This window comes from Adiantum capillus-veneris, chromosome 19 (genome assembly GCF_014529385.1).
Source record: "Adiantum capillus-veneris isolate H3 chromosome 19, ASM1452938v2, whole genome shotgun sequence".
Taxonomy (NCBI): domain Eukaryota; kingdom Viridiplantae; phylum Streptophyta; class Polypodiopsida; order Polypodiales; family Pteridaceae; genus Adiantum; species Adiantum capillus-veneris.
The window spans coordinates 151,950,544-151,965,071 of record NC_140949.1 but is presented as its reverse complement, the minus strand read 5'-3'; the positions used below and the strand labels follow the sequence as shown (position 1 = coordinate 151,965,071).

The following is a 14,528-nucleotide window of genomic DNA, read 5'->3' as shown; positions in this document are numbered from 1 at the left end:
AAATTGGATGATAAGGTTGTCAAATGTTATTTTGTTGGTTATAGTGTTGAAAGAAAAGGTTATAGGTTGTATCATGAGTAAACAAAGCGTATCTTGGTCTCACGAGATGATGTGTTTGTGGAAGATTATGTTCAGCCCTTGCTATCATGTACTAGAGACAGTAACGTCAGCTCACAGGACATTTATGACACTTTGTTGCCTCTTTTCAGTGGTGGAAGTTCAAATTTAATTTTCAATGAGGTAAATGTACAACCTATGGGGGTTTTTGAAAATGTTACAGATAAGCCTATTACTGATGTAGATGTACATGATGTACTTGATGAGGAAAGTGCTAAAAATGAGCAGGCTAGAGGTATGCCAAAATGGCTAGTGCATACATTGCATGACAATAAATTGGATGCACCTTTGTCTAGTCGCACTCGTTCAAGCTCTCTCCATGCATCTTATACATTAGATTGTTATGCTTTGTCTGTGTCTAGCTTACATGATGTTGAGGAACTTCTGTCAAAAAATTGGATGGCTGCCAAGCAATCAGAATATGATGCACTTATAGAAAATGACACAAGGACTTTATGTGATTTGCCTCCTGGAAAAAAGGCCATTGGTATGAAGTGGGTTTACAAGCTGAAACGCAAACCAGATGGTGAGATTGATCGCTATAAGGCTCGACTTGTTGCAAAGGGTTATGCACAACAAAAAGGCATAGATTATGAAGAGACTTATGCTCCCACTTGTCGTATGACTACTGTGTGTTTTCTATTGGAAGCTCATTTTGGTTGGGATGTACATCAATCAGACATTGTTACTGCTTTCTTGAATGGTGACACATTTGAGGAAGTTTATGTAACACAGCCTCGCGGGTTTGTCAAGAAAGGACAAGAGGATAAGGTGTGCAAATGTAACAAAGCTTTATATGGGTTGAAGCAATCTCCTCGTTCTTGGTATGAGAAGGCTGACAATCATTTAGTCAAACGAGGCTTTCGTATAAACAGTCCAACAGAAAGCACACTGTATGTAAAGTGTGAGGGTGATGTACTTCTCATTGTGGTTCTATATGTGGATGATTTGCTGATCACTGGACCAAATGAGAGACACATTGCTGAATTTAAGGCTAATTTGAATGCTACTTTCAAGATGAAAGATTTGGGGCTGTTGCATCATTACTTGGGTATATAGTTTAAGCAATGTGTTGGTGGTATTGCCTTGTGCCAGAAAAGTTACATAGAGACATTATTATGTAAGTTTGGACGTGAGGATTGCAAACCTATTGCCACTCCCATGGAAAGATCGTGCAGATGTCACTCTTTATCAAATTGTTGTTGGATGCCTCATCTATGTATGCAACACGAGGCCGGATATTCAGGTTGTAGTCTCACATGTCAGTAGATTTATGCATAGCTGAGGGTCTAAGCATTGATAGGCTGTCAAGAGGATTTTTCGCTACTTGAGTGGCACTTCACATCTTGGCTTGTTTTATCCCAAGGGGGGATCATTGCTGCCAGACTAACATGCTTTTTGTTTCATGCTTGGCAGTTCATGTATATCATGGTTGAGTAAGAAGCAACCTACTGTGGCCACTTCGAGTTGTGGGGCTGAGTATAGGGTAGTCTTCATAACTACGGTTGAGTGTGTATGGATGAGACGCCTTATGGCTAATTTGGGTGTTGGAAAGGACACTGCCAACACTATCTACACTGACAGTCAGAGCGCATTGGCAGTTGCAAGGAACCCAGTTTTTCATGCTCACACAAAGCACATTGAGGTGAATTTACCACTATGTCAGGGAGAGGCTCTCAACAGAAGAGATCATCTTGGCTTATGTGCCAACATAGGAAAACCTTGCAAATCTTTTCACAAAGGCATTGTCTCGTGAGAAGTTCAAAGCTTTCAATAAAGCTTTGGGCTTACTCCCCTTTGTGGACTAATCATGTCCTCAGGGCATGGGACTTCCCTTTACTCATATGCCAACTCTCACATCACCGCATCACTCCAGGGGGGATATGTTACCATATACATGTGGTAGTGATGTGTGATGTGTGTGAACACACTTAGGACCATCGGGGCATTTTTTCCCTCACTAGGAGTTTTTTTCTCCTGTGCATTGTATATATGCCCATCATTCTAGGGCTATCTATCTTTCCATTGCACACTAAGTAATACACTCTCTATTGTGTGCCTTGAGCTTCCTTCGTCTTCTCCAAGCTGTGTGTGTTTTCTTGCAACCCTAATTCCAATAATATATGTCCTAGGAATTGTTTGACATGTATTGATCATTGGATTTGTTCGTATATTTGTACATATTTACATTATTGATCGTGATAGCTTCTCAAAAAGTGAAAAGGGGTCGGACATTTCATTGAAAATATGAAGAAAGAACTGTCGCCATCCATCACAAGAAGCTCTCTTCATCACCTAATCTCCTCATGCATGAAGTAATAGCTCTATAAATCGCGATGGCTCACATCCATACTACACATGATTGACAAAAAATAGAAAGCCATTATAGTGTTTTGATTATGTTTGGAGTTAATGAGATCCAAAATTTCATAGTATGGCTCCATGCCATCCTACGTGCTTGCCTTTACCAGTGGTTTAAGCAAACAACCTCAAAGTTACATGAAGCACAACTTTCTAAAATAGAGGAGAAGAATTGAAATAGATGAAACTAAGAGTCAAGATAGAGCGTTGACTCAAGCAGCCAAAATTGACTCTTGTAATGTTCTTCACTTATTGCCTTCTCCTCTTCCTAGCTACAAGCCATTGTAAAAGTCTTAATGACTTATTGTATGCATCTTGCCTTATTTACTCACTTCTTTGTACAACTATAGCGAAATCCAAATTCTCTAACAATCCTCTAGATTCTATTTGTGTAAAACACTTCCACCGCTTTTTCTCTCTCTGGTAGTGCCATTGTCCCTCGGATGCCTTCTTCACTAGGCATGACTTTTCACCATTTTAAATTCTTCAACATCTTGTTTATTACAATTCTTTTCTTATGCTTATTAAAGTTCATGAGTAGGGGGTGCCAGTTGAGATAAATTCAAATAAAAGAAGAATAATTGCAAGATGCTCTCTCTCTCTCTCTCTCTCTCTCTCTCTCTCTCTCTCTCTCTCTCTCTCTCTCTCTCTCTCGTGGAAGTATTCGAGGTCTGCATAGGGGGCACAACCGGAGGGGGTGAAAGAGAACGGGAAGGGCTATTCTTGGTAGTCATGAGGGATGGGAGGGATCTTGACGGAGGAGGGGGGGGAAGACGGCAGGCTGCAAGGGTGGAGGAAAGAGGCAGGAATTGCTCTTGTTCTCTCGTTTTTGGGGCTTCACAGGTGCGTGGGAAATACCTTTGTTTAGAGTGCAATCGTCTTTTTTTTTTTTTTACTTGAAGGCCTGCAAGTCACTGACATTTGCGAGAAATTTTCATGAGGAGATTGCTATTCAGGCGCTGTTGGAGAAAGGTGCAAAAAGAGAGAGAGAGAGAGAGAGAGAGAGAGAGAGAGAGAGAGAGAGAGAGATTGGATTATCATCCACGAAGGTCAGATATGACCCATGGGACTGAAATCAAAACATTACAAAGGGGTTCTTCTAGATGAGAGGATCATGAGATACATCTCCATTAAGGATTGAGGGTCCAAAGAGGTGTCAAAAAAAAGAAAAGCTAATATGAACAAAACTAAGAGGGGGAAGGTGAGGAGGGAGCCTGCTTGGGAGTTCGAAACTCTTGAATAATGGCTTTACCTCCTCGATAGATTGCCCATTTCCCTGATGTGCGTGCTTCTTGCATCTTTTGGAGTTCCGTTTTCTTTTATTTGAGTTGGACGGGTGTGAGATCTTCTCCAAACCAAATTTTAGTATCCTTGAGAAGCCTTGATTGATTGATTGAGAGTGAGAGTGAGAGAGAGAGAGAGAGAGAGAGAGAGAGAGAGAGAGAGAGAGAGCAATGTTGGAGTGGAGAGGGCACGATGAAAAAAGGCGATGACAAGAAGGGAAGAGTGCAAATGGCGGCAAGGTGACATGAGAGAGACCGGAAGAATCTCTCAACTGATTGAGTTTATGTACAAACGAGGGAGTAGGGGGATTAGTTGATGAGTATGTCCTATGATTCTGCATAAAGTTATTTTGAGACGAAGCACGACAGCAAACAAAAACGCCGTGGCTATGCAAAAACAACGAGAAGGTACCCTTGCGGACGTGTGGCCACTAAAACTGAGCAGGCAGAGCAGTTGTCAAGGCGGACGAAAGGCGTGCGCAGGCAAGGGAAGGCATGCAAATATTTTTTTAAAAATAAGGTGTGCTTGCGACAAAGGCGATCGCCGACATGGCTTAGCTCAGTGACGAAATGTTGTATCGTTGAAGTGAAGGTTCGAATCCAAGCCTCCGAGACATCTTAGTTTGGATGGGCAACTTCTAAGCCAAAGCCTCCGCCGCATGGAATCTTGGCAGATTCGAGCTAATAAACTTTGAGGCTTCGCCGGTTGATGAGTAACGTAAGTGTCTTGAACTGGTCCATTCTTCACGCAACACGCTCAAGAAAGAAATTCTTCTGTGCAGATTGCCAGAGCGAGTGATGCTCTTCAAAGTCTCGGAGAAAAGCACATCATCGCGATGGCAACTATAAGCTGTGATCGGGCAGCTTGCTTAGTTTATACTTTGGCTATATCTGGCCATTAACGTCCATGCATGCTTACAAACGGGCCACTTTAGGTTCTCAAAACTGGACAAGGCATCTCACAGCAGTTTCCGAGGCTGCATCAGAAGTGGCTTCTTGCACAGAATTCAGAAAACTCGACAAGGATGTGACTAGGCATTGCTCAAAAGGACGGATTCATGATGCTCTTATACTTCTATCTCAGACAGTTCAACAGGGTGTTTGGCACTCCATCAAGCTCTATTCATGCCTTATGAAGGCTATTATTCATGCAAATGCTCTTCTGGAGGGTAAGCATGTGCATAATCTTATTCTTGAGAGTGGCTATGATACAAATATTTTCTTACAAAACACTTTGATAGACATGTATGGCAAGTGTGGAAGCTTGTGCGATGCATCTCACATGTTCAATAATATGCACACACACAATGTGTTTTCATACACGGCAATTATTTCAGCATTTACTTCGCATAATGAAAGTGAAAGCGCTGTTAGAGTGTTTCAGTTAATGATAAGCGCAGGCTTGATGCCTGACAAGTTTGTATTTCCACTTGTCTTAAAAGCGTGTGCCAGTATAGGAGCTCTTGCTTATGGTAGACATGCCCATTCTTTGTTTATTATCAGTGGATTGGAGCCAGATACTATTGTGATCAGTGCTCTGATTGATATGTATGCAAAATGCAGCACCATTTTTGACTCTCACCGAGTGTTCAACAATGCAAACGAAAGAGATGATGTTATTTGGACATCCATGGTGGCATGCTATGCACAACAAGGAGATAAAGAGGCTGTTTTTCAGTTGTTCAATCAGATGCAAGTGGAAGGTGTGAAACCCAACTCTGTCACTTGCCTGATGATTTGTCTGGTTTGCTCTTCTCCAGATTGCCTGAAAGATGGTAAGAAAATCCATACCTTTATTTTAGGGAGTGGCATGCAGTTTAATTTGGCTTTGACAAATACTATAATTGACATGTATGTGAAATGTCGTAGGTTAAATTATGCATGCTGTGTGTTTGATGTCATGGTGAATCGAGATGTGGTATCATGGAATGTGATGATTACAGCTCATGTTGAGGCAGGACTGAATGAACAGGCTGTGATGCTATTAGAAAAAATGCAAAAAGGGGGAGTACCTCCAAATCAACTTACCTATGTTGCTGTCCTGAAAGGATGTGTTCAATTGATGAACATTGAATTGGGTATGCAAGTGCATGCCTGCATTATGGAGAATTCTCTACAGGTAGATGACTTTCTCCACAGCAACTTGGCTGCCATGTATGCTAAGTGTGGCAGCTTGAAGGATGCAGAAAGTGTGCTTGATGACATGGACAAGGCAGATGTAGTCTCACGGACAGCACTAATTGCAGGATACAGCAAAAATGGTGAAGGCAAGGAGGCACTAGCTCTTTTTGAAAAGATGAAAAGAGAGGGTGTAGAGCCAGATGAGTTGGCATTCATTTGTACTTTGAGAGCAAGTGCTGTGATTGGAGCATTGCAACATGGCAAGCGCATCCATGAAGACATACGGAAAAGTAGTCTTTGCTGCAATGTGCTGGTGAAAAATGCTCTTATGGATATGTATGCAAATTGTGGCAGTCTGAATGATGCCAGTGACGTCTTTGCTTCGATGGAAGCTCCAGACATTCTGTCGTGGAATGAAATAATATCAGGCTATGCACATCAAGGGGCTGGGAAGCAGGCTCTTCTTTATTTTGACAAAATGCTGGCAGAAGGCATAAAGCCAGATGCAACCACATTTCTTGCTGTTCTAAATGCATGCAGGCATGTTGGGTTAGTAGAGCAAGGCCATTGCCACTTTGAATCCATGAGTCGAGAACATGGCATTTTGCCAACAATGGACCATTATGCAAGTATGGTGGACCTACTTTGTCGTGCTGGTCACACTGATAGAGCAGAGGCTTTCATTCTGGAGATGGTGGTTGAACCTGACGAGTCTGTCTGGATGGCTCTACTGGGGGGTTGTAGATACAGGGGCCATGTTGAGACGGCAAAGCGTGCCTATAGGCAAATTATAAAGCTGAACCCTACTTTGCCTGGAGCTTATGTAACACTTGCCAACATTTTTGCCATGGGAGGTATGTGGAATGATTTAGCCGAGGTAAGGAAAGAGATGGATGCTTTTGGGTTTTGTAAGCAGGCTGAACAGACCTATATTGAGCTTGAGGATGAAATAGCCATGTTCTCCAAATCAGACAGAAGTCATCCGCAAGCTAAGGATATTCAGACCGAGTTGAATCGACCGACAGATCTCATGAAAGAAGCAGGATCCAGCTGAATGTAAACAAAAGGCTTGTTGACAGGGAGGCGGGAGGAGATGATGAGGAAGATGCCACTTGTGAGCATAGTGAGAGGCTGGCTGCCGCATTTGGTTTCATCAGTACCTCCCCAGGAACACCAATACGAATCACAAAAAACGTCCGAATTTGCGGCCACTGCTATGCAGTTTTCAGGCTTCTTTCAGATCAAGAAGGTCGAGAGATTTATGCCAGGGATTCCAGCCGTTTTCACCACTTCAAAAATGGGATACGCTCTTGTGGAGACTGTTGGTGAACCTGACAAGAAGCCGAGCTCAAGTAAATTATGCAGAAGCAACAGTCGTTTTGAGAGAGGCATCCCAAAACTCCATCAAGTTTGCACTTTCAAAACTTGCTGTAAGGATGCATTGGCCAAGTTTTTAAATTCAGCAAGATTGCCTCGCTATTTGCAGGCACATTGGACCAAATGCTATGTAAGGTCTTGGATCATCATTAATACCTTTATGTGAGACCTTGTCGGGACCAGCTAGTTTTACCATTTTCTGGTATAGGACCAGCCACTATTTTGAAGGATGCGCACAAAGCAAACAATTGAGGAAAAGTAAGAATTCTGCTGTAGGTTGCAGGTTGAAGGTATAGGGAAAGGCTGCTAGTGTCCTTTCCCATGAATAATGGCGACCGGCGGGGAGCCGGGAGCCAGTGCTGGGAGCCTGGGAAAGGACACTAGCAGTCCTTTCCCGGCCGTCAAATGTCCAGGGCGAGGGGGGCCAGGTAGCGAGCATATTACGGGCAGTGAAAGCGGCCCCTGGCATTTTACGAGAGCTGAAGGCGACTGCTGACAGATTATGGGAATTGACAGTGACGTTTAAAATTACGAGAGCTGATGTGGGTGCCAATGATTGGCAAAAAACAAATTGCATTCAGGCTGCTGATGTGTCACTCATCCAACGGCTGTAGGCAAACATTACGTGATTTAAATTCTACTGAATGGAGGGCCATGATCTGCAGGCCCCCTCCCCTGGACTTTGACGGTATAGGGAAAGGACTGCTAGTGTCCTTTCCCATGAATAATGGCGATCAGCTGGCGACCGGCTGGGAGCCGGGAGGCAGTGCTGGGAGCCCACTAACAGTCCTTTCCCGGCCGTAAAATGTCCAGGGCGAGGGGGGCCAGGTGGTGAGCATATTACGGGCAGCGAAAGCAGCCCCTGGCATTTTACGAGAACTGAAGGCGACTGCTGACAAATTATGGGAATCGACAGTGACATTTAAAATTACGAGAGTTGATGTGGGTGCCAATGATTGGCAAAAAACAAATTGCATTGAGGCTGCTGATGTGTCACTCATCCAACTGTTGTAGGCAAACATTACGTGATTTAAATTCTACTGAATGGAGGGCCATGATCTGCAGCCCCCCTCCCCTGGACTTCGACAGACTTGCAACATCTATGGGGTGTCACATTGTTTGAAGGCAGAGTATTAAGAAGATCCAGAATTCAAGGATAGAAAAATGGAAGAAGCCCAACCGTTGGCTTTGATGCATAATTTGGGTCTTAATTGTCACAGAAGATAGCTGAAAACTGAGGTTTGCACTACAAATGGCATTGTATTGGCAGTTGATAAATAGAAAATGTTCAATGTGATTGCTATTGTCGCTATGGAATACAATTAACTGCGTCTAGAGAGCTTGCTGAAGTATCAAGATTGCAGAAAATTTGACCTTAACTAACACATGAGAAACACACACTCAGCTGTTGTATATAAGTAAATACTTGTTACGGTGTGTGACCATATGCATATTCACTGTGACTTTTGTACCAGTATTGGGACCTATCTCCTTGTTGGGACCTTTACGGTTGGCGAGTAGAGCCCCTTGAATTGGAGTTCTACCAAACACCGAGCAAGATTTCTCGAGCAAAGAAAAAGTCGAGCATATCCTACCAAAAAAAAAGAGAGATCACACGCGAGGGAACCTTCGCACAAATTGAGACACTAGGGTAAAAATATGTTATTAATTGACTAATATGGGTATACCACTAGCATTGATAGGTGATCGCATTGGTTGTAGCAAAGTCAATGTGTCTGTTGCTAGCTAATGCAACCTTTGTTCTAGAGAGAACAAGACATCCATTTAAGCTCACAAAATCAAAGGTGTTTTGGCACATTATCGTGCATTTCTACAACTAGCAAGCAAGCCAGCTTTTGTTAGTAAAGGACTTTTGCCGACATTGCAAGTCAGCATATAATTAACATAGTGTGGTCAGATTTACCATGACATAAGTAAGACCACACAATTTCCACCACAAAGGGCCATAGTGACAAACTAATGTTGGTAATATTGAGGTACATGAGATGCAAGAATGATCTTCTCAACAATAATGTGTCCACATATGAAATCATAAGGACTTTGATATAAAACCTCAAAATAATGCGCTCGAAAGTGAAGAATGATATATAAATAATTATTTATTTATCTATATTGAGAACATGTATTAGACATTTATAGCAGAGAATCCCTTTGTTTTGTAAACGAGGAAAACAATCCCTAGAAATAGATGCATTAGATTTGATGCCAAGATAGATGCTTATACAAGACATGAAATGAATGCTATTTTGATCATTCTACTAAGCTTGTTGGCTCTAGTTTTTTAAAAAACTTTTGATTTGCAAGAAGATTCCCTCTCAGGGCCGTCTCTCTTGCTCTTTAAAAAAAAAAAAGGAAAAGGACACCAGTTAGAATATGCCACCATAGTTGATGTTCAATACATATAATGAAGGATATGCCCTCGACATGTTCAGTACATAAAATGAAGGATAAGGGCCAAAGCACGCAGGGAGACATACACAAATTGCAGAGTACTAGGAGGGAGGGCAAAGGAAATTGCTGGCTGCCACTTAGTTCGATCATGAGAGAACAATGCACGGGAAGGCGCGAGAAGGAGGTGGCCAGCTCGGTAGAGCACATGCAGTTGCAGGCGATGTTGCAGATATAATAGGTGTAGATGCGATCGTCACAAAAGTAGGTAGTGCAGGAGCTAAGGAAATTGTTGACCACCAAAACACTGAACGGGAAGGCGCGAGGAGGTTGTGGCCGTCATCCTCACGCTAGGCTTCATGTAGGTCTTATTGAGTTATCGAGGACACCTTAGTAGATGTGGTGGTGCTGCTCGATTAGTAGAGGCTGTTGTGCTCAGTACATGCCTTATGGTCCAGATGCAGGATCAGGCCACGCAAGCTACCACCATGACCATCATCGCCGCCTTGTTGCTACTTGCCATAGCTTATACTTCTACACTATCTTAATCCCCAAGTGAAAATATATATAGATGTTGAGCTTGCTGCTCTATTCTCTCTCTCCCCAGGACCAGAAAAGCAAAACATTCGAAGCTGGTGGCTCCAATCCCGCCTGGAAGCATAGTTTTTTTTTTGAAGTAGATGAAGAAGTTGCGGACGTGATTATCAAAGTCTATGATGAGGACAAGCGAACCTCACTCAGATGATTTAATAGGTGAAGCCAGGGCCAAGGTGGTGGAAGAGCTCGAAGTACCGGCCACTTTGTATGATCTTGTGCGGTCGTCGGAGCGTACACATGGGCAACTAGAGGTCTCTGAAGTTTGAGCCCAAGGTGGAAAAACCAAAGCGACCGCCGACATCTCATGGCTATCAAAATGGGCACTCTAATAGCCTTCATAATGGCCCTTGTGGGGAAAACAACGAAGGGGGCTGGCAATAAATGTGTAAAGATTATGCCGATTCTACAAGTATGTATTGCCATTTATACCCAAAGGGTAAGGAGAAGGTGAAGAAGAGAATGTTGTATTGTAAATTATGTAATAAAGAAAAAATAGATTTTGTCTGAGTGAGAGAGAGAGAGAGAGAGAGAGAGAGAGAGAGAGAGAGGAGGAGGAGAAGAAGAAGAGAATTTTAATATCATAGGATGTGATGCTGATCATTAGTGATACTCGATTCTTTTATGTGTGTGTGTGTGTGTGAGTGTGTGTGTGTGTGAGAGAGAGAGAGAGAGAGAGAGAGAGAGCGCGCCATGGAATGTGCACATCGAAAAGAATATTTGGTTCTTTTAATATATGTGGAGTTGCCTTTAGATAAAGAGAAATTTAATAAGCAATTTTTCATGTTTTGCTAGCTTCAAGATTTATCATGTGAAATTAAGTATTCCCAAAATGTACCAAGATTTGAAAATGCTTTGTATCTTGTCCTCTTTGTTTGATTGGTTTTGCTCGTTTTTCGGTTTGCTCGACAAATCTTGCTCGATCTTTGGAATTCCTCCTTGAATTGGAATCTCACTTGTATCCTCGATGTCATCCAATTTTCTCTGACATTGAGAAGAATTAAATAATAAGCGTTTTTTTGTGAGGGAGAAAACAAAACAGTGACTAATTTTCAAAACATTTGTTATCACAATAAAATATTATGTTTTTAGAAAACAAGTGTAACAATAAATTGTTTAGTTTACAATATATTTCAAAAGCATAAAAAATAATAATTGAAAAAAACATTTGGAAGTATTGTAACAAATTGAGGAGAAAAAGTGAGGATGAGAAAGATTGGGTATGACCCAATACCCAATGTCCTTCTTTAAAGAGATGTACACAACTGTCAACACCCTCTCACAAGGGGTTACAAGAAATAGTAAAAATGAACGTTTGTTGCCATGTGGCATCAATCAGCAAGAATTATTCAATGGTCCACAATTGCATCCAAAATGCAACCCTTTACTAAGGCCTTATGCAATCCAAAAATCAATTCAATGGTTTGTATTATGTGAACTCAAGAAAGGGACAATTTCAACACCAATGAGCAACCAAGTTGGCATGCTAAGAATACTCGCGCTCATGTGTTGTTTGTAATTTTTGCTAAGCATTCCATTTTTCCACATATTTTCTTAGCACAAATAGCAAAACAAGCATATGATAAACTAACCTTGAAAGTTCTAATTTTGCAAAAATGCTTATCATCATAAGGAGCTATAGTCTTAGGTTATGCATGAGGAGGATAATATGGATGTATTTCTTGTGGAGGTTAAAGATATCATTGAGCAACTAATTGCCATTGGTGAGAGTTCTTGATGCTTTGCTAGATTCTTATCAAATGTTTGTCTCCAGCTTTAGGGTTGTGACAATAGATAAGAAACCTAATGATTAGCATAGTAATTGCACCAACATATGCAAAGTTAACACTCAAGAAAGAAATCTAGATGGGCACAAAAATGCATTGGGTTATCAATCACAACCCAGTGAATCTATGCAAGAAGATGCACAAGAGTAGTCATGAACCAACAATCAACAATCAATTTTTCCAGAGACATACTGTCAATTCAGATCAATTAATCACTCGATGGTTTCTCAGCTAACAAATTTGAAATGCTTCAAAACTATAAGAAAATATAGGTAAGGACTATTAAAACAATTAGTTAAATAGGGTATCCATAGCTAGAATCTCCAAACACTCTCCCCTTCTTAGCTCTTTTTGTCCCTTCACACGACCATAGGTAGGCTTGTCTTCGGGTTGGTGGTCTTTGGGTGAGGAGCTCTAAAACTCTTGTTCAATTGATATGATTTGAGACCTGTTGTCCTTTCTTTAAGTAATTTTTACCTTGGTGTGTTCTTATTGGTTCGACATTGTTCACTGTTCTCGACATATGTTGGATGTTTATATGCTCCTGATGAAAGATGGATTAAGACCACACAATTTTTTGAGAAAGTTAGATAGATCAGCTCCCGAAGAAGAAAAAAGGGTTAGCTCTTGCTGATATTGTAAAGAAAGTATAGGTAATTGGGAAATGTAATGGAAAATCAAAGCCACCCCATCTTTGGAATCCTTGTCCAAGGTAGCCAAAATCTTGACCCAATCATTGAAATAAAGCATGTGTAAGATAGATAACTTTTTATCCGAGGCAAGGGCTGAATCATAGATTAATTGAGAAGCGTCCAAGCTGCAAATATATTTGAGGACAAGAGAGGTAGGCATAGAAAGGGGCTCAGAGGATAATTCTAGGCCTTGCAAAAGGGCAAGGGTCTGCAATAGACGAAATTGTCAGTAAGCAGGGGATTACTTAGGGTAAGAGATGACATGGCTTTTGGCTCGTCGAGCCAGAAAAGGTCTAGTCCTAAGAGGCAAGGTTTTTTGGAGAATGGTCCTTTAGGTAAAACCTAATTTGTTCTAAAATTCTTGTATGCTTCTCCGAGTCGTGGATCACTCTCATGCAAGCAGTCAATTTATGATGTATGTGATCCTGAAAGTTAATAGAAAATTATGATTAGTACTATAGGTTGGACCTACACTCCTTAAACCGGAAAAGTTAGAGACTATAATAGCCATGAGCAGGTATCCAGAATAATAGCCTAAGAAGGACCACCTAACACCAACCAAGCCAAAAAGGAATTATAGACAATGGGTCCATCTCAGAACTATGATTCGAACTAGTTTCCAAAGCCAGCGTCCTGGTTTTCCCAAAGAGTTGAAGAAACCTTATGTATAGGACCGTGTGTGTGTAGCTGTTTAATTACTTATATAATAAGACATAAATGAACTTTTACACTAAAGAAAATATGGCTTTAGAAAAGTGCTAATGATTAGTACAAAAACAACTCACTCTTAGAATTATCTTTGTACATGGCTATACGAATGAGATCTCATTCTAATGTAAAATGACAATAACTGATCAAAGAAGTAGTAGAAGTCAGTGAAGTCACGGACCGATAATTGCTTCAAGCCAAAAAAAATCCAAGAAAAGCATAGAGTCCTCACCTCAATCCATCCAAACAAGACAACACATTTGTTAGCCTTGGATGCGTTTTACAGGTGTCAATGGACTATATTTGTAACATTTAATGGTCTAGTAACTTGTGTGTAGCGGAAAATAGCATGAACATAGTGAGCATTTGATTAGAATAGCTTCCTAATGAGAATAACAAGAGTGCTTGGGTGGAGAGAGCAACAAAAAGCATAACACCTAGTTAGATAGCATAAACAATACTTCAAAAGAGAGAGAAATTAAGCAATTGACAACAGTTGAGGACCGGATTTTCATGGAGCCGGTCCCCCCTCCAAAAGGCTTTGTATTATGATTTATCCCATCAAGAGAGACATTTTACAATACAATTCTTTGTGTTCCTTCAATACTATCTAGTGAAATGAAGATGGAAACTTCATGCACTAAGCAAAACACTTATCAAACACAGCATCAATTCCCTCATGGTCTCAGACCCAAGACCTCACACACCTTCGAAGATGGTGAGAGCTAGCGGGGTATGAGAGTAGATTGAGAGGAAGAAGGAGTATTCTTATGAGAAAGATGTACATCTCCTCACATAATCACTCATATTAGCATAGCTTAGCTTAGTAATTATCATGGTAGAGGAGATGAGCATGCATTGAAGCTTGGCTCTTGGTTGTATTTGCATCACAAAGCCAAGAGTTGTTGGTGTAGGCATCCCTTCTCACAAGCTTGGAGTAGGTGGTAAGCTTTCCATTAAAGCTTGAGAAGGAGAGAGAGTATTCTTTGCTTCACACATGAGATTGTGTGAGTGTGTTTGTGATAATGCCTTGCAAAAATCAGCCCCCTCTCTCTCCTGGTCGACCCCCCTTGCTAAAT

The 14,528-nt window shown here is 41.3% G+C and overlaps 1 pseudogene across 1 annotated transcript; it reads left to right on the top strand.

The window, feature by feature from the left end:
• Positions 1 to 4,470: 4,470 nt before the first annotated feature.
• LOC147435087 (pentatricopeptide repeat-containing protein At1g25360-like) lies at positions 4,471 to 8,744 on the top strand (annotated as a pseudogene). Its single transcript, XR_015185410.1, has 5 exons — positions 4,471 to 4,479; positions 4,544 to 4,613; positions 4,846 to 4,930; positions 5,325 to 5,536; positions 5,720 to 8,744. The product of XR_015185410.1 is annotated as a pentatricopeptide repeat-containing protein At1g25360-like (transcript).
• The last annotated feature ends 5,784 nt before the right edge of the window (positions 8,745 to 14,528 follow it).